General features: G+C 39.5%; 1 protein-coding gene across 5 annotated transcripts in view; it reads right to left on the reverse strand.

Annotated features, from left to right (window-relative positions):
• Positions 1-20,831, reverse strand: part of LOC102158325 (uncharacterized) — a 503,690-nt gene that overhangs the window by 331,541 nt on the left and 151,318 nt on the right. For 4 of the 5 annotated variants that reach the window (XR_014822505.1, XR_014822500.1, XR_014822503.1 and 1 more), the window contains one exon: positions 72-267. The exons of the other annotated variant lie outside the window; for it this stretch is intronic. The gene's annotated coding sequence lies outside the window, so the exon portion shown is untranslated. The remainder of the gene's footprint in view (positions 1-71; positions 268-20,831) is intronic. 5 annotated transcript variants of the gene reach the window in all.

Here is a 20,831-nt window from a genome sequence, read left to right on the forward strand (position 1 = left end):
CAGCCATTCACAGCATTACCAATAAAAAAGGGTTGGGGGGTGGTTCCCATTGTGGCTGGGTGGTGACAAACCTGCCTAGTATCCATGAGGATGCAGGTTCAATTCCTGGTCTTCCTCAGTGGGTTAAGGATCCATCGTTGCCAGGAGCTGTGGTTTAGGTGGAAGATGCGGCTTGGATCCTGAGTTGCTGTGGTTGTGGTGTAGGCCAGCAGCCTCAGCTCAGATTTGGCCCATAGCCTGGGAACTTCCAACTTTTTAGGTGCAGACCTAAAAAGCAACATAAATAAATAAGTAAATAGATAGATAAATAAATAAATAAATAAATGTATATATGTATGAATATATGTATGTATGTCTAAGGTACTAAGAGATTTCTACTACCTTTCGAAGCCCCCATTCTCTCAGTCCCCTGGAATCTCACTCTCTTGCTCTGTGGTCAGACCAGGCCCTACTCCCCTTGAAAAAGGGAAGGACAAATGTGACTCCATATTGCATCTGCTTCCTTTACTTTAACCTTTGTATTCTACTGATTTTCTATGAGTTAAGAATGTTTCCTATAGCCTGAAATACACAGGACAGCCCATTCTCAAGGCTCTGCCCACTAAAAGTACAGCACTTTTCCATTCACATAGAAAAAGCTGCAGAACAGAAATTAACATGTGGCTTGTTGGAGGTTTACATGAACACTGTAACCTGACCTACATGGATACCTGCAAGAACAAAGGATTCCTGCACCAAGAAGTTTGCAACAATCAATCATGCCCCTCTCTCACCTTTCCTTTTCAAAAGATTTGCTAAAACTCTTAGGGGAGTTTGGGGATTGGGGGCATGAACCACCTATCCCTTTGCATGGCTCTGCAATAAACCTTGCTGCTCCAAACTTCAACATTTTGGTTTGTTTGGCCTCACTGTGTTTCAGGCACACAAACTTGCATTTGGTAACATCCTTAAATCATCAACCTTATCCCCAACGTTTTCAAACGATCCAATCTCTGTGGGTTCAGATCAGTTGTTTTCAAATCTCAAAGAGTCATGTGAAAACAAAGATTTTTTTCAAATGTTTGAGACTATGTGCTCCACAGTGCACACTGCAAGAATAGTTTGCAAACATATTATTTGGGAAGGTCTCCAAAGTGTGGCAACTTATTTTTTGCTCTGGAAATACCAAAAACTACTAAGTACCAAGTTAAGCAGAGCAATTAAGAAGACAACACCTTGGCTGCCTTTTCTGTGAGGAAGAGAAGTAAAAGTTCACTAGAAAACAAGTCATTAGGCACCAATTCACATCTCAAGAACTCATTCTGCTACCCACTTGTTGTTTTGCCAACCACAGCTGGAGGGGCAAGAAGGAAAAGCTTCCAAGAATTGTCAATTTCACTCCGTCTGACTTAATTTACACAAATTTGTTAAAAGTTTGCAAAGTTGAGAAGAGACATTATCTGCTTTCACAGAACCTGAAATCTAAACATTTAATTTTCAGGCAACATTAACTACTAGTGCAAATGTGGGAGAATATTGGTGAATATAATAATAAAAACAAATAGTAATGCAGAATTCATTATATTTTATTTAGAATGAGTTGCACGCATGTTTTGTAGATTTATTATCCTAACATGTTAAATTTTAGCAAGTATTAAGCCTGATTTACATTCTAGAATTTGTCTCTCCTAAATGATTACAGAAATTGAGCCTAGATGGTACTGAGAGGTGGAGACAGAGAGCAAACAGTCTGTCCATAATAAATCTGGCGGTGGCCAGTGCATGGCTGAGAATCATGTTTGAATCAATGAATGGACATGAGAAGTCACAAAGGAGCTCAGGATAGCGTGTGTGTGTGTGTGTGTGTGTGTGTGTGTGTGTGTGTTTAAAGCTCATGGGGTCTATAGAATCTGAAGGCATGCTTGAAAATGTCTACCTATTTCCTCTATGTAAGGATATCAACTTGGCTGAGCACGATATTCTTGGATAAGTCTTTTTCTCATCACACTGTAACTCAGTCATTAGATTATGGTCACCTCTTAAAAGCAATTAGCAGGAAACAGTGCATGCCCTTGGGAACAGCAAGAAGATTGGGGATGTACATAGTCTTACTTGTGTCTATTTTAAACTCAACCTTTAGGAAAGCAAAATTCTTTTAAACAATAATTGGAAGGAATGGGCTGGGGCTGGGACAGCTGCTAAAAGAAAAACCTAAAAGAAAAGGGAATATCTAGACTTGACATAGGGAATGTTCACTAGTGGATTCCTCTAGAGTCAGTAATCTGTGCTTTTCATGACTGGGTTCTGGAATTTATCTTTGTATAACAAATACCAGAAAAAAACACTTTTTAATATTTATTAAAAGAAAACTTATGTACCCTTGTTTGAGACTTGCTTTACTTGTAGAAATATGGACTACAGGTTGCAGAGTAATCTGGTCTTTATACCTAGGAAAATTATAATGGTTTCATAGTAGAGCATAAAGGAGTATCTGGCAATTGACTGAGACTCACTCATGTCTAATATTCAAGAGTTGTCCGCTTTATTAGCTGTTATTGGCCCAGGAGATCCCCGAGTCTAGGTCTAGACATCCTAGAGTTGTATCTAAAGACCTAAGGGACAACAAGCTTCCTCCACATTCAACAGCCACCTTCATCTGGACTTGTCAGCATCCCCCAAGACCTCCTGCTCCTCTGGAAGATTACTAAGAGTCAATGATATGCCGGAAGGCTTAGGTTTTTAAGATCTGTTAAGAAGTACATAGATGATGTATGTGTTTCTGGGGTGAAGTGTAAAAGAATTTTGTCTTAATGATTTAAAACCAAGGTTAACTTTTTAAACTACCCTATTAGAGTATTTCTGTACTGACTGTTCAAAGCTACATCAGTGGATCTAAGTGATGGAGGGAAATCTGTGGACTGAAAGGGCTGGATCTTTATGTTATTCCAGCAAATAATTAACTTTCAGCATATTCATCTTAAAAGGCAAAAGAGGCTACCGTTTGCCTTTGTTATTTTTTTCTTAGTGCCTACTGCCTCTTTATGAAATGCTTAATGATTGATACAGTGACTCATATCCAAGTCTGATTTTTTTATTCCCCACAAATTCCATTTAGGGTTGATCAGGCAGGCGTGGGAAGAAGCTTTTCTTAAAGCCATAAAGATTATGTGTTTTTCCCCAACTAACAATCCTTTATGTTTATTAGTCATTGGCTGAAAAAGAACACATATTGTTAGTAGTGAGTATTGCATAGTGATCTTGAATTTGGCTTTTTAAATATGCTGGCAAAGGTCCCAAGGGATAAAAGAGACTATAATAAACAGGGAGCAGGTATTGCACAAGTTATCGTACTGAACTGCTTCTTTCAAAAGAGACCATTAAATTCATTGTCATTGCTGCAGGCCTGGAGGGCTGCATAAACCAAGGTCAATACCAGCTCCACTGCTGGCAGGTGGAATCAACATCCCTCATTATGATCATATTTCGTGATACGTGTAGGCAGGAAAACTGAAGAGCTGTTCTTGTGCTTCCTGGATGGAAACTGCTGGATTTTGTTTGGTGCATCCATAAACAGTGGCTATATTTTCATTGAATACATTGGTGGTATTCAAAAAGTACAAAATTACCATTTGAGGGATGGTAAATATTCTGGCCCCAAATCAGCACAACCCAGGCACAGAGTTTGTAGATGCTTTAGTTTTGAGTGTAGGAAACTGATTCAATGGCACTTGGTGAGAAAAAAAAAAACAGAAGTGATTAAAAAAAAAAATGTCTTCCTAGCACAACTTAACACTCTTCATAAGCTATGACTCACAGCACTCCAAAATCCTGCATGAAGATTTCTGAAAATTGGAGATCCTCAACAAACTTGGTCTGCCAATAGAATTCCACTGATGTTGGAATCCCCAAGCTTCACTCTCCAAAACCATAATGCAGAGTTCCTATCATGGCACAGCAGAAACAAATCCGACTAGGAACCATGAAGTTACAGGTTTGATCCCTGGCCTCGCTCAGTGGGTTAAGCGTTGCCGTGAGCTGTGGTGTAGGTCACAGACTGGCTCAGGTCTTGAGTTGCTGTGGCTCTGGTGTAGGCCTGTGGCTACAGCTCCGATTGGACCCCTAGCCTTGGAACCTCTATATGCTGCAGTATGGCCACAAAAAGACCAAGAAAAAAAAAAAGAAAGAAAGAAAGAAAGAAAAGCAAAACCACAATGCATCAGTCAGGGAATCAAAAAAATCACTCGAGCAGGAAGGAATTCAGTAATAGTGCTTTTAAAACTTTTGGAAGGGATGAAAGAACAATGACTCTGTAGAACGTGCTCCACATGGCAGGAATTTCAAGCAGAAAGCTTAGAAGGGCTGGGGTAGTGGGAAGTTCTGATAGCCAAGATCTAGAACATGATTTGCAAATGATTTTCCTCCTTTCTTTTTTTCTTTCTCTCTCTCTCTCTTTTCCTTCCTTCCCTCCTTCTTTTTTTTTCTTTTTATGGCCACACCTGTAGCATATGGAAGTTCCCAGGCTAGAGGTTAAACAGAAGCTGCAGCTGAGGCCTACACCACATCCACAGCAATGGTGGATCTGAGTCTAATCTGTGACCTATATCACAGCTTGTAGCAACACCGATCCTTACCCACTGAGTGAGGACAAGGATCTAACCCACATCCTCACAGAGGCTATGTGGGGCCCTTAACCAGCTGAGCCATAGTGGGAGCTCCTGATTTCTTCATTTATTTGACAAAAACCCAGCATTTAAAGGCTTCTGCTGAACAACTCATCACTGCTTTCTGAAGAATTCTTCCTAATAATTTGCTGGAGAAAGTCCCTTTCTTGATATTGAATACCCATCACAAGTGGCTGTCCTACTGTATCGCAGTTATTTATGTTTATGTCATTTCCCCATTCAGATCCTTGAGAACAGGTTTAGTAACCCCACATGACTACTGAAAAATATTGTTTGTAATAAAAACATTTATTAACCATGACTAGTTATATCAAGTACTAGGTTCTGCCCTATAGTGGACAGAATAATTCTCATTTACAACTGGGAAACAGATGCTCAAAGAATCATTATTTAGTAATGTAGTAGTGGAGTTCCTGTCGTGGCTCAGCAGAAACGAATCCGACTAGGAACCATGAGGTTGTGGGTTCAATCCCCAGCCTCCCTCAGTAGGCTAAGGATTCGGCGTTGCTGTGGCTGTGGCATAGGCCGGCAGCTACAGCTCTGATTAGACCCCCAGCCTGGGAATCTCTGTATGCTGCGGGTTCGGCCCTCAAAAGACAAAAAGACAAAATAATAATAATAATAATAATAATAATAATAATAATAATAATGTAGTGCTGAGGATTCAGATCTGGTTTATCAAACCCCCAGCCCATGCTGTTCCCCTATTGTCTCACTACTGTGATGTCAGAGAATGACAGAGTTAAAGGGTGACCTAAATGTGGTCATACACATCGCCAGGGATGGGAGACTATCTCTCAAATAGCCCATTTGATGATGGGAAACTTTATTTCTTAAAAAGTAGTTCCTTACAGAGAACCTTACAGAGTACGCTATCCTCCATTTGGATCTGCTCCAATTTGACCACAGCATGTAGAAACTCTACAGAAAATGGGAAAAACTGTCTTTAAGCTTTTGGGACAGCCCAGCCTGTCCTCTATACTACTGCAGGGGCATCATTCACACAAATCACCATGTGAATGGCCCCCTGGAGTTGTGCCAAATGATGGCACTGACTTATGCCAGGAATTAGAATTTATTAGGCACCTGACAAACACTGACTGCTGATGCGGATGTGCCAGTACAAAAGAGGACAGAAGGTTAAAAAAAAATGTATTTAATAATCTAGGAGCCTACCATGTGAAATAAAGACCATTAGTGTATCTATTTTTAGGGTTGTGAGGATTAAATGAGTTGTTATTTGTAACAACCTAGAAAATACTTGGCACATACTAAACAACAAATAAGTACTCATTTCATTAATAACAGTTACCAACTGATATATGAATATTCACAGACAATATAGTAGAAACTAAGACAGGGTCTCTATCTTCAAAGAATTTTTCACTTTATTATTCTCCTAAACTTGTTATCTCTATAAGGAATGAGATCTCCCTTGCTCACCTCTCCTGAAGTTCAGTGAAATACTACAACTGGGAAGAATTCTAGTTCTTCATCAAGAGGTGAGTGTGGAGGATGACCTATGTTTCAAAGTCCACCATGTTGCAAAGAATGAGGAGAAAAGACATTTTTCTCGTGGGGCTACTATGATTATTGTAAGGCCAGACTTGACACTTGTCTTCCCATCATTTCTTCTAAAGCAGCACCATCCCATATTATAGCAGCCAGGCACATACGGCAATTCAATGCAAATTTTCATTGATTAAATTCAAAAATCAGCTCTTCGGTTGGACTAGGTACAACGTCAAGTACTTAGCTGCCTGTAGCAAGAGACTACCAATGGGACTGTGCAGACACAGAGTATACTTGTCACAGAGAATCCTATTACTTCCCTAAAGCAAAGGCAAGTCTCTCACTAATAAAACAAAGCTAGACCGTTAGGACATCAGCTTGCTACTGCAAATGACTAAGCATAAACCATGAGCTCTCTGGGATTAGGCTGTTTAGGGGATTATGTCATTAAAGACAAATGCCCATAAATATTTCTCAGGAGTTAATGATTTTCACTGACCTCGCCTAAAGAGAGGCTCTCACTCTGCTGTCCTTGCTGGGTCTACCACAACCACACAGAGCATGTAAAGTGATAGGAAAGCCAGAAAGCAAACTCAGTTAATTCAAAGGTTGTATTATCATTGGAAGCTGGGGTAAGAGCACATCCAAAATGTACCAATAAAAAAAAAAAAAAAAAAAAAAAGGAGTTCCCGTCGTGGCGCAGTGGTTAACGAATCCGACTAGGAACCATGAGGTTGCGGGTTCGGTCCCTGCCCTTGCTCAGTGGGTTAACGATCCGGCGTTGCCGTGAGCTGTGGTGTAGGTTGCAGACGCGGCTCGGATCCCGCGTTGCTGTGGCTCTGGCGTAGGCCGGGGGCTACAGCTCCGATTCAACCCCTAGCCTGGGAACCTCTATATGCCGCGGGAGCGGCCCAAGAAATAGCAACAACAACAACAACAAAAGACAAAAAGACAAAAAAAAAAAAAAAAAAAAAAAAAACAAAAACCAAAAAAAAACCAAAATGTACCAATAGCAGTTTGGACCTGGGGACCAAGGACAGCAACTGAGTTCCAAGACTTGGTGTTACATAGACAAGGTATTTACTCGCTCAGAGTTCCAGTTTGTGTGGCAATAGAAAGGGAGTGTGATTGGTTGTTGGAAGGATAGAAATAAGTTGACGTGTGTAAAGCACTAATACAGTGCCTGGCACATGGAAGGTTTTCTGCTTAGATATGGTAAGCCGCCAGAAACAGAGAAGGTCATCTGACACTGTGAGCAAAACATTCCTTTAACCTCTGCTTCAGTTTTTATCTGATCTGCCTTCGTTTTCATCTGACATTCCCTTCCCTCGGCTTTGTTGCAAGGATAACATAAGGTTATATGTATAAAAGTATGTATAAATTTTCCAGTAACATAGTATATTTCACTCGTCTTATCTCTTTAATGAGGCTGATTATTTTCTATATTTCACATGGATTGCTGGTATAACAGTAGTTTTATACATATAAGATTTGGGGGGGGAATGAAAAAGAACTATTTTAATGCATGGTTACACTATTTCTTACACTCTATTTCATATGGGAAAATTCCAGGTTAATACAAGCACTTAACCTACTCCTTGACAAAAATGAGCAGAAGTCATATTAAAACAGCATGCTTCTGGGACCTTGAATGTGCAAAGCCCCCCTCCCCTCCTCTCAAGAGGGTAGAAGGCTTTCCAGAGACAAAGGAAGTCATTAATCCTTGGTCAGCAGTATTTTGCATTTGTTAAGACAGCAAATTCAGTTTGACATTTTCTATTTATTTTTCAGCTGAGTTAGAATGCTCATGGATGATTTGAAAAATTGTCCTAAAGTGGCACCTGACCCATTTACTGCTGCAAGTAGGGCTAATGGGGAATCTAGAGAAATGCCACAAGTCCAGGAGACATCATCTTAAAATTTTGCTCTTCCTACTTTAAAGAAAATAGAATTTGAAAAATTCTGAATCTAAAGTTAAAATATCATATCACAAGTCACACATCCATGTTAATTCTCTGACATTCTATGCATCCACTGGATGACTTGACTCATCTCTTGTTCTTGTCACAGAGGGAAGAGAGATAAATAAAAAAATGAAAGGCTTTCTAAATGAAGCAGTGAAGGAAAGTGACAAAATCTAGGTCTTGACCTTTGTTAACAACTCAGAAACTTCATTCCAGTGGGGAAAAAAATTGCAAAGATTCAAAGTAACACAGAAATGATCATCTGAATCAAAAAAGTACATACTTACTGTCTGATTAAAAGCAGAGCATTTACTACAAATCACATAATCAGGTGTAGTTATTCATCTTTGCTAAGAGCAGATGTCTGAATTATACTGACATTTGAAATGAGATAGGCTTCCAGGAGTGCCCAAATCTTCCAGGTCAATGAAGGGGGAATTTTTATTACCTCTACTTTCCCAATAGCCTCTGAAATTAGGGATTCTGTTAAAGAAGGTAGCCTCCATGCCATCTAGAGATTCATAGTTTCTTCCCTAACAATCTCTCAATAGTCCTTGTGGGTAATCTTGTCACCCTCAGGAACTCGACCTACTTGATTGGTTCCACCCTTGCCTAGAGTGAACTACTTCAGTTCATTCATTCACTGATTCATCCATCCACCATTTATTCATCCATTTATCCATATCTCCATTATTCAGTTTCTCCTAACATTCATTTATCACTAAATGTTGGGAATGAAACAAAACCATATCCTAATACAGTTCCTCTCTGCTGTGTTCTTGCTTTCCCTTAACCTGGGATTTATCCCAGATAATTTAGAAAGTTCACCCCCAGAGGTGAATTTGGGTTGAGAAATCTGAGTTGTGGCTCAGCTGAAACGAATTTGACTAGCATCCATGAGGACTCAGGTTGGCTCTCTGGCCTCACTCAGTGGGTTAAGGATACGGCCTTGTTGTGAGCTGTGGTGTAGGTCGCAGATGTGGCTCGGATCTGGCATTGCTGGGGCTGTGGCATAGGCCAGCAGCTACAGCTCCAATTAGACCCCTAGCCTGGGAACCTCCATGTGTCACAGGTGCAGCCCCAAAAAGACAAAAAAAAAAAAAAATTCCATTGAAGACAACCCATGGAATGGGGGAAAAATATTTGCAAACAGTGAGACCAACAAGGGTTTGATTTCCAAAATATACAAACAGCTCATACAGTTCAATATCAAAAAACAATAACACAATAAAAAATGCATAGAAGACCTAAATAGATGTTTCTCCAAAGACATATAGGTGGCCAACAGACAAATGAAAAGATATCAACACTGGTAATTATTATAGAAATGCTAATCAAACCTACAATGAAGTACCACCCAGAATGGGCATCATAAAAAAAAAAAAAAAAACTACAAATAATAAATCCTGATGAGGGTGTAGAGAAAAGGGAAATCTCCTACACAGTGGGAGAGAATGAAAATTGGTGTGGCACTGTGGAAAACAGTATGGAGATTCCTTAAAAAACTAAAAAGAGAGTTACTATATGATCCAGCAATCCCACTCCCAGGCATATATCTGGAAAAGACAACAACTCTAATTCAAAAAGATACATGCATCCCAATGTTCATAGCAGCACTATTCACAATAGTCAAGACATGGCAGTAAACTAAATGTCCAACAGATGAATGAAGAAGATACGGTGTGTGTGTGTGTGTGTGTGTGTGTGTGTGTGTGTGTGTGTGTGTGTGCATACATACACACAAACATAATATCATTCAGCCATAAAAAAGATTAAATAATGCCATTTGCAGTAATATGGAAGGACCTAGAGCTTATCAGACTGAGTGAGGTAAATCACAGAGAGAAAGACAAGTATCATATTATATCACGTGGAATCTTAAGTAAAGATCTCATTATACCCTTGCTCTACTTAATGACTTCCTGTAGCTTCCTACTGCTGCCTTTGGGAAATCGCAATCCTTAATTTTTCTAACAAGCTGGACATGAGCCCCTCTCTCTTTCTCACCTTTGTGAAATAATGCTGCTCTGTCTCCTTTCACTGCCTTCCTTCACTTCCCTAAACATGCTATCCTTCTTCTCATGCCAGGACCTTCCTACTGTTGGTATAGAGATCAGGCCTCTTCCTCATCTCTGTGTATCTCAGTGGGTTAGAATGAGATGACCAAAACCAGAAGGCTTTAGCTACCAATGAGTTCTAGAGAGAATAACAGGACCAGGGGCTCCAGGAGCTGCTGCAACATGATTTCCATGGAACTTAAAAAACTTGAAATTTTTCTTTTGGGTCTCAAATCTCTCAACATGATTTCTATGGAACTTAGAAAACTTCAAATTTTTCTTTTGGGTCTCTCCTTTCCTTGCCTTTGTTTTCATCCTATTCAAAGTAACCACCACCATCAAAGTCCACAAGATGCAAAGCTTACCTTCTATGCCTGTCTTATGGGTACCTCCGGAATTAGCTCTAGTCCTTTCTTTCTCCACCATCTTTATCCCAAAGGTCCTTCTGACCCCATTTTTCAGGTCCCTGCTATCTATCCACATAGTAAGTTGATGAAGTAGAAAGAATGTGGAGAATGGTAAGAACAGGCTTCTTGAGCTCGAAATAGTGAAATACAGCTCTACCACATACAGGCTAGACAAACTAAATATGATGCTAAATACATCCCTCTTTCCTCGTTCCCTACATTTTATTACAACAAATCCTTTTCAGCTGCCCTAAAGCATCTCTGTATCTCCAGGGCTTTTCCTGTGCTATTTCCTCTGTCAGGGTCACTGACCCCTTTGCCTGCTTTACTTTTATTTGGATGGTCCCTCCCCAAGGAGATCTTCCCTTAGCCCCTGAGTCCGTGTGTGCTGTCCTTGAATGTGATTCCTTGACAGCCTCCACTTCTCTCATAAATGCACTTATCACACATGGTAATTATCTTCTTTAAAATTCACTCTCCCTCACCAGCTCACAACCCCAAGGAAGCAGAAAGATAAACATCTTATCCACAACTATATTCTCCAGGGCTTGGTACTTTGCTGGAATAAACAGTCAATATATGTTGAGTGAATAAAAATGCCAAAGGGACACTCTATTCATTCACCTCAAAACATAACAAAGTTGTTGTGGGGATTAATGCATTATATTTTTATATTTTTAAATATTCCGAGTATAGTGCCTAGTACAAAATAGCTATTTAGTTTGATCTAGCAAACAGTGGCTTGATAAACATCATTTATTCGCTTACCACATATATTTATGACTACCATTAGCTAGATTTATTACTCCCTCTGTAACAATGCATTTTAAGTTTACATGTACCTTTTTAGAAATACAAAGTCTTAATTCACTGAACAAAATTAAAGTTTCATGGCATGTAGTCTTTTTGACCCTCAAATCACAGCACAATGGATAGACTCTTCCTTTTGTCTGTATGGGGATCAACTTGGCCAGAAGTATCCCTTGGAGTTATTAAGGTCAGGGTAGATCTGCCTGGTGTGAGTTATGGAGTTCCTGGCAAGGCTCCTGATACACCTGCAATACAGCTGAATGCTGCCTGGGAAGAGGGACCAGGGAAGCAATGAGATGGCAGTGGTAGCCTCGCTCAGTGAACAGTAGAAATCCATCAAGTGAATGGATGCCACCTTCTGCCACCACCGAGTCCCCCTGACCTGAGTGTTGCCACTTGCTCCTTTCCTGCCTAGGCCACCTTGGCATCATCAGGTCCCCTCCTCTAGAACATGAGCCTAGTCCTCCACGCTGACTCTGTCTGAAAAGTGACAGTGATCAGGATTGGAAGCAGTGGCAGTGAAGGAGAGAGGCAGATTGCATCCGCAAGCTTCAGCTCCCACAAATAGCTGACAGCTTCATTTTGGGTCCATTGCCTCTCTGGCTTCTTCCCTCTCTGCTTCTCCCACCAGCTGTTCTCTTCCCTGCTCCTTTGCCCTCAGGTCTCCCATGACCTGTCTTTTATCCTTCCCCCTCCACTAATCCTCCTGCCTGCCTTTACTTTCCTTCAATTTTTCTCTCTGTGACACTCATTTTCACTTTAACTGCTGGGTGGTAAACACACTGAACAAAAAGAGAAAAAGATAAATCCAGCAAATGTGAAGAGTTATAAAGCTATACTTTCCCCCCTAGGTTTGTCTTCCCTTCCAGGGATCTGTAAAAGATCACCTGAGTTATGTTATATCCTGAGTTGTTGTTAGCATAACAATTCCTTCATTGCCTAATGGTATAGACTTATCATTCAAAGAATTATGTGTTAATCAATTTCAGAACTGGGACCTTTTTTTTTTTTTTTTTTTTTTTTGGCTTTTTAGGGCCGAATTGGAGCCGTAGCTAGTGGCCTATGCCTCAGCCATAGAAAGCGGGACCCAAGCTACACCACAGTGGATCCTTAACCCACTGAGTAAGGCCAGGGATCAAACCTGCATCCTCATGGATGCTAGTCAGATTCCTTTAACCACTGAGCCATGATGGGAAATCCAGACCATATTTTTTTTTTAAAAAGAAAGTCTAAGTATCAAATACCACCTAGCTGAAGTAATTCTCACCCTTTCAGGAATTAAAGGAAAAGAAGCCTTGATCTGCCTCAACTGTCAGATCCTGTGGTAAGTGGCTCAGAAACTACAGAATTAGAACCTAGACCTGCAGAATGGTTTCACGCTGGTTCCTGTTCATCTATCCCACCTATATGAGTTTCAGAAAGACCCAGTAAGCTACAAGCCACAGGGAGATTGATGCCAGGATTTTAGGACTACAGATGAGGTCTGGGTAAAATCAGTATTACATAAAATAGCAAAAAGTGAAGGAAGCAGAAAGAAAAACTAGCCCAGTGGTCCTCAAAGTGTGATCCCTGGACCAGGAGCCTCGGGATTCAATATTTAGAAAAACTTTAGAAATAGCATTTCCCAGCCTACTGAATCAGAAACTGGTCCTGTGACCAACTGAGGGCAGATGTGATTTAAAAGAAAGCTGAACAAGTAATTACAAGTGAGAGTCTTTTCCCCCTTTATTGGGGTCCTGATCCTTTATACCTCTACTTTGGTTCTTAGTTTTATACTGGTGATGGCTCCTTATCATTTTTAAGTTCATGGTGATATTGTAACCGAGCAATGCCCTGTGAGGCTCCTGGGTACAAAAGCTTTTCTCTGTTCCCCATTTCTTGTTTTTAGGAAATGAGCCTCATTCAGCCTCCATGACCTTCCCTGAGTTCCTAAAGATAGGTTCAGATGGTTGCTGTTCAGGGAAGGGAGGGGATGCAGAGACAAGGGAGGAACAATAGTACAGCCTTGGGGCAGGATCCTGGTTCCCTCTCAGAGGATACAGGTAATGATGTAGGCATCTTACACACATAAGAGAAAAGTTATATTCCTTATGATTCTTTTAGAAATGAATTCTTTAAAACTGAACAACCTAGAGTCCTTCCTTGTCCTTCTCCCTGGCTTAATTGCACCCTAAACACAACCACCCATAAACTAAAGATGAGGCCCCCTAAGCACAACTGCCTGTGGATTAAAGAGTATTAGCACATAATGTTTTTCAGGAATTTTCCTAGTTTGTTCTAATCTCTGATCAATATGCCCTTTTCGCAACTGAAAACCCAGAAGACCACCACCGTGACCGTGCCAGATTTGATGACTAAGATTCCCCCTAAGAAAGAAGAATGCGTATTTCCCTAAAACCTGACTCTTATCCAGAATACTGCTTTTCTCCTCTTTACTATAAAACTCCCCACATTTTTTCCCAATAAAGGGCACAGTCTTTAGGGCATTAGCCTGCTGTGGCCTCCCTTGCCCGGCAAAGAAATAAAAGCTAACTTTTCTTCTTCACCCAAAACTCTGTTTCCATATTTCTATCTAGCACCAGGGGACAGAGGCTGAGTTTCAGCAACAATGTATTTAGTCATAATTTTTTTTCTATTCTGGGGAAACAATCTTCTGATAAGTTTCTTATTCTTTCATTTAAATTTCCTCTTTTGTCTTGTGGCATCATTGCATAGATTCTTCACTAATCCTTTTGATTATCTTTTGACTTTGATAAGGTGCATTCCTCCAGGACCACTGGAGGAAGGTTCTTGTCAGAGAGGAACTAAGGTCAATACTCCTTCTTAGCAATAATTTTTTTCTATGAAAAAAGTTTGCATGTGAGTGCTTTAATATTTATTTCTTGCAGCTGCCAGATAGTAACAATGTAGAGCTGATCACAAGGTAGGATCTTTTGCCTTGGTTTATTACAAATATGTCGTTTATTTGCATCACCTCTTAATTCTGACTTTCCTGCCTCTTGTGATTCAAGTGAAACTGAAGCCAAGGGAAGTCTTACAGTAATCTTCCCATGTACTGAATGTTTAACAGAGGATTATTGGTTTTGAACTTCAGATATGCCACTACTTAGAAGAACAGATATAACCCAACATTGTCTGAGGTCACAGCTGTCCTCTCTAGTACATCCTGACACCTTTTTTCTCTTTTAATTTCATACCATTTGACAGCTCTTGTTCATCTATTATGGCTTGGGGTTATCAAGACCTTAGTTTCATCAAATATGTTTTGGCATGTTTATGCTTCCTCTCTGTGTTGCTTTGTGAGGATTTCTGAGAGGAAAGTGAGAAATCAAGAACACCAGACCCACAAACAGGAAAACGTGTCGTACAGATTCCATCTTCTCTCCATCTACGTCATCTCCTTTCTATACCAAGAGGCTTCAACCAAAGTTTAGCCACTTCTCACCTGGAGTTTGTAGTATCCTCCTAATTGTCTCCTTACCTAGTGAAGCCTTTTACCCACCATTCTTTCAATACTGTAGTCTCTTTAATATTCAGAATTCTCAGGTTAGCCTCTGTCTAAAATCCTCTAAAGACTCCCCTTGGCTTCCAGAACAAAGTCCAAATACTTTTTCTCAACACCAAAGGTCATATACGATTGACTCTTCCTTAATACTCTGTTTATATTCTTTCACCAATTTTCACATTCATTACAACACTTACTATGTGACAAGCACTGAACATACAACAGCAGGCAAAGAATATGTGCCCTGATGGGGCTTCTGACATAGTGTGGAAGACAGACATTAAGCAAATAGATGGCTATCATTATAAATCTATAGATTTATATCATTAAAAATTGTGATGAAAGCATTAAATGGTAAAGACAGGATTCCATGTACTAAAATAACATGGTGGGAGGGGATGCAGATGTATATAAAATTGAAGAGGGATCAGAGTTTGTCAGTCTTTGGACGTGACATTTGAACTAAAACCTAAAGGATAACCAGGAGTTAGGAAGAGTCCTCCAAAGACAGCCCTCCAAAGAGGCACCTTGGGAGAGGGTTCAAGAGGGGCAAGAACCTGGTATATTGAAAATGCCATTTCATAAAGCATTATTTACTCCAATCATATTGATTTCCTGTCCTTCCCCATCTCACTTCACTCCTGTTGTTTCCTAGAATCATCTCCCCAAATAAATGACTCTCTCTGGAACCTCAGTCTTATGCTCTACTTCTGAGAGATACAGGGCTATTATGACAATTAAATGTTAAGGTCAAACAAGGTAAAATTTTCACTCCCACTAAACTCAGATTGGCCAAAATGAAGTGAAACAAACCATGCTTTATATTCTATAGCTAGTCTAATTATTCCACAAGCCTCTAACCTGCTATATAATGGTGGAAGGAAAATCAAGACATCTTAAGAAAAAAGCACAATTAATAATCAGTCTTAATTGGTCAATAAAAAAAGGACTCATGGGCGTTCATGTCGTGGCTCAGTGGTTAACGAATCTGACTAGGAACCATGAGGTTCTGGGTTCCATCCCTGGCCTTGCTCAGTGGGTTAAGGATCCAGAGTTGCCATGAGCTGTGGTATAGGTCGTAGACATGGCTAGGATCCCACGTTGCTGTGGCTCTGGCATAGGCCAGGCGGCTAGAGCTCCGATTAGACCCCTAGCCTGGGAACCTCCATATGCTGTGGAAGCGGCCCTAGAAAAGGCAAAAAGATAAAAAAACAAACAAACAAACAAAAAACAAAAACAAAAACAGGACTCATCAAATTCAAACTATAGTCCTTTCTCCCAATTTTTTACCCTCTTGTTTCTACTTAACAAGTGGCATGAGTATACAGTGGGTGGAGTCTCTCAGTAGATGTGGAGAAGGAAGCCTCTAAAATTTTGTTCCCTTGGTGCAGTGGCTGTGTGGGTCTGCTCCCTGAATGGATGACACTGGTATGTGATGGCCCCACTGGAGCTTTGGGCTAACATGATGTCTCCTTCCACTGAAACCCTGTCTTTTGATAATGAGGTTCCTTTCTTGGCAGCTCTTCATACCTGGTTTCCTCTCCAGGGCAAGGAAGCCTTTTTCTGCCTCATCTTGAAATCCTATTTTCTCCGTCAATCGTCACTGCTCCTAGTTTGTGCCATGCTGAACAATGCTGAGTGTGGCACTTCTGTTAGACTTAAGCATACACTAGACAATTCCTCTAATGTGTTCACGTACCTTCAAAGTTATCTGGATATTAACTTAGATGGTTAATATCTTAACCATATATTAGGTTATGAGGTTAGATTAGGTGCTGATTTCTTGCTGCTGTATGTCTGTCCTTCCACTCTTAGTATTTAAACCCTGGCAGAACAAGATGAATTTTTCTTTCCTTCACATCATTTTGAGTTTCCTCAGACCCTAGGTAAAAATACTCTGATTTAGGGATCCAGGCATGGATCTTAATTAGGTAAAGGAGGACACATGAATTGAGAAATCTCTCCACAGCTTGGATTTAAAGATCCAAGAGGTTACCTATCAGGCTTAAACATGACCAATATCTCTCCTCGCCACCAAGCCATGAGCCTCATGACTCAGACTTTAAAAAGACTACACGCCAACATGATAGAAGAGGACAATGGAAATTCACCAGTCTGATACATTTAAAATATTATGTGTCACTTGGGTAAAGTTCCTGGAATAGGATGCAAGTAGACCTTTGGGTCCAGTGGAAATTGAAAAGAACAGGATGGAAGGTCTTGCTCTTGAACGGAGACCTGAAGGGATAGATGAGATTTGAACACACAGAGACAGACAAAGGTATTCCAAGCCGAGGAAGTGGTCTGAGTGGCAAACAGGACATGAATTAGGATCCAAATTATGAAAGGGTCAGGGTAAGGGTTCTGAAATTTATAGGCAAAGAGGGGCGTCAAAAACAGATCTTTGAGCAAGGAATATATATACATACTCAAAGTGTTAAAAGAAAGACCAATATGATAACAATTATAAAATGAAATTCACATCATTATGTATAGTAAATAGAAATAAAAGCACTTCAGATTTCAAAAGGCAAGATCCCAGAATACAATGATGCGTAAGTAAGACATTCTTCCTCTTTCTTAATTATTGCTTGGTGCCAAAATACAAACCAGTCAAAATGCCAGACCCAACAGTGAGAGTCATTATAAAAATAGTCATATACATACATAATAATTTACTAAAAAAATTATTCTCCATCAATTAATGTACTTTCCAAAATGAGCTCTGCTTTTACTGTAATACTTTAATAAAGGTATCTTGCAAATTACTTTCAGTTTCAACACCTTTATTAAGGAAACACTTTAGAAGTAACTTAATGGCTCTCTGAACAATTTAAAACATGTACTGCATTACTTGTCTGAACCATATCTAGTGGATTTATCTAAAGCCTAATAATTACAATAAAAGCAGACAGTCTTGCGCCAGTTGTCAGCAGACTTAAGACCAATGAAAAGATTTTATGGTCCTGAGATATCCTAACAAAAGTATATGAGATTAAACCTTAGTTGGTTGAGTCATTTGCAAAGATTTTCTCCCATTCTGTGGGTTGTCTTTTCATTTTTTAAATGGTTTCCTTTGCTGTGCAGAAGCTTTTGAGTTTAATTAGGTCCCTTTGGTTCATTTGTGTCTTTATTGTCTTTATTCCAGGAGGCGGATCAAATAAGATGTTACTGTGATTTATGTCAAAGAGCGTTCTGCCTATATTTTCCTCTAGGAGTTTTATAGTGTCCTTACATTTAGGTCTTTAATCCATTTTGAGTTTAATTTGTGAATGGTATTAGACAATGTTCTAATTTCATTCTCTTACATGCAGTTGTCCAGTTTTCCCAGCACTATTTATTGAAGAGACTATCTTTCCTCCACTGGATGTTCTTGCCTCCTTTGTCATAGAATAAATGACCAGCAGTGTTTGGGTTTATTTCTGGGATTTCTGTCCTGTTCCATAGATCTATATTTCTGTTTTTGTGCCAGTGCTATAACATTTTGATGACTGCAGCTTTGTAGTAGAGTCTGAAATCAGGGAACATGATTCTTCCAGTTCCGTTTGTTTTTGTTTTTGTTTTTTTCAATATTGCTTTGGCAATTTGAGGATTTTTGTGTTTCCATACAAATTTAATCAAACTAATTAGTTAATTTACTTATGTATTTGGCTTTTTAGGGCTGCACCCATGGCATATGGAGGTTCCCAGCCTAGAGGTGTAATCAGAGCTGTAGCCACTGGCCTACACCACAGCTACAGCAATGCCAGATCCGAGCCATATCTGTGACCTACACCACAGCTCACAGAAACACTGGATCCTTAACCCACCGAGCAAGCCCAGGGATCAAACCCACAACCTCATGGTTTCTAGTCAGATTTGTTTCCTATTCGCCATGACAGGAACTCCCCCCAAAGAAATTTTAAAACAGTTTGTTTTAGTTCTGTAAAGAATGTCATTGGTAATTTGATAGGGATTGCACTGAATCTGTAGCTTGCCTTAGGTAGTATTGTCATTCTGACTATATTGATTCTTCCCATCCAATAGCATGGCATATTTTTCTATCTATATGTGTCTTTGATTTCTTTCATCAGTGTCTTATAGTCTTTAGAGTACATGTCTTTTGTCTCTTTACGTAGATTTATTCCTAGGTATTTTATTCTTTTTAAAAAATTACTTAATGAATTTTATTACATTTATAGGTATACAAGAATCATCACAACCAAATTTTACAATATTTCCATCCCAAACCCTCAGTGCATCCCCCCACACCTCAACCTATCTCATTTGGAAACCATAAGTTTTGCAAATTCTGAGAGTCAGTATATTCTGCAGAGAAGTTCACTGTGTCCTTCTTGTAGATTCCACATGTTAGTGATAGCATTTGATGTTGTGTCTCATTGTCTGACTGACTTCACTTAGCATGATAATTTCTAGGTCCATCCATGTTGCTAAAAATGCCAGTATTTCATTCCTTTTAATGGCTGAGTAGTATTCCATTGTGTATATGTACCTCATCTTCTTGATCCACTCCTCTGTTGATGGACATTTAGGTTGTTTCCATGTCTTGGCTATTGCAAATAGTGCTGCAATGAACAGTGGAGTACATGTGTCCTTGCAAGTCATGGTTTTCTCTGGATAGATGCCCAGGAGTGGGATTGCTGGATCAAATGGTACTTCTATTTTTAGTTTTCCAAGGGATCTCCATACTGTTTTGCACAGTGGTTGCACCAATTTACAATCCTACCAACAGTGTAACAGGGTTCCTTTTTCTCCACACGCTCTCCAGCACTGTTTGTAGACTTTTTTGATGATGGCCATTCTAGCCATTATAAGGTGGTACCTCACAGCAGTTTTGATTTGCATTTCTCTAATAATGAGTGATGTTGAACATCTTTTCATGTTTTTTTTTTTCTATTTCATCTTGGTTTAGTCTTAGAAGATTGTACCTTTCTAAGAATTTGTCCATTTCTTCTAGGTTTTCCATTTTATTGGTGTATAGTTGCTTATAGTAGTCTCTTACGATCCTTTGTATTTCTGTGATGTCCATTGTTACTTCTCCTTTTTCATTTCTAATTTGATTTGAGTCCTCTCTCTCTTTTTTTCTTGATAAGTCTGGCTAAGGGTTTATCAATTTTGTTGACCTTTTCAAAGAGCCAGCTTTTCGTTTCATTGATCTTTTCTATGGTTTTCTTTGTTTCTATTTCATTGATTTCTGCCCCAATCTTTATGATTTCTTTCCTTCTACTAACTTTAGGTCTTGTCTGTTCTTCTCCTTGAGCTGCTTTTGATGTCAAGTTAGCTTGTTTATTTGAGCTTTTTCTTGTTTCCTGAGGTGGGCTTGTATTACCATAAGCTTTCCTCTTAGAACGGCTTTTGCTGCATCCCATAGGTTTTGGAGTGTCATATCTTCATTGTCATTTGCTTCTAGGTAGTTTTTAATTTCCTTTTTGATTTCTTCAGTGATCCATTGGTTATTTAGTAGCATGTTGTTGAGTCTCCACGTGTTTGTGTGTTCTGCAGTTTTTTTCCTGTTGCTGATTTCCAGTCGAATAGCATTGTGGTTGGAAAAGATGCTTGATATGATTTCAGTTTTCTTAAAGTTACCAAGGCTTGATTTGTATCCCAGGATGTGATCAATCTTAGAGAATGTTCCATGTGCACTTGGAAGTATATGTATTCTGTTATTTTTGGATGAAATGTCCTATAAATATCTATTAAGTCCATCTGCTCTAATGCTTCATTCAGGACCTGTGTTTTCTGGTTGATTTTATGTCTGGATGATCTGTCCGTTGATGTAAGTGGAGTGTTAAAGTCCCCCACTATTATTGCATTATTGTTGATTTGTCCTTTTAAGGTTGTTAGCAATTGCCTTATGTTTTGTGGTGAACCTATTCTGGGTGCATAGATATTTTAAATTGTTACATCTTCTACTT

Source organism: Sus scrofa, chromosome 13, assembly GCF_054392235.1.
Source record: "Sus scrofa isolate SSC_HxYL_T2T_F1_AM1 chromosome 13, Sscrofa_HxYL_maternal_Yorkshire_Landrace_v2.0, whole genome shotgun sequence".
NCBI classification, from domain to species: domain Eukaryota; kingdom Metazoa; phylum Chordata; class Mammalia; order Artiodactyla; family Suidae; genus Sus; species Sus scrofa.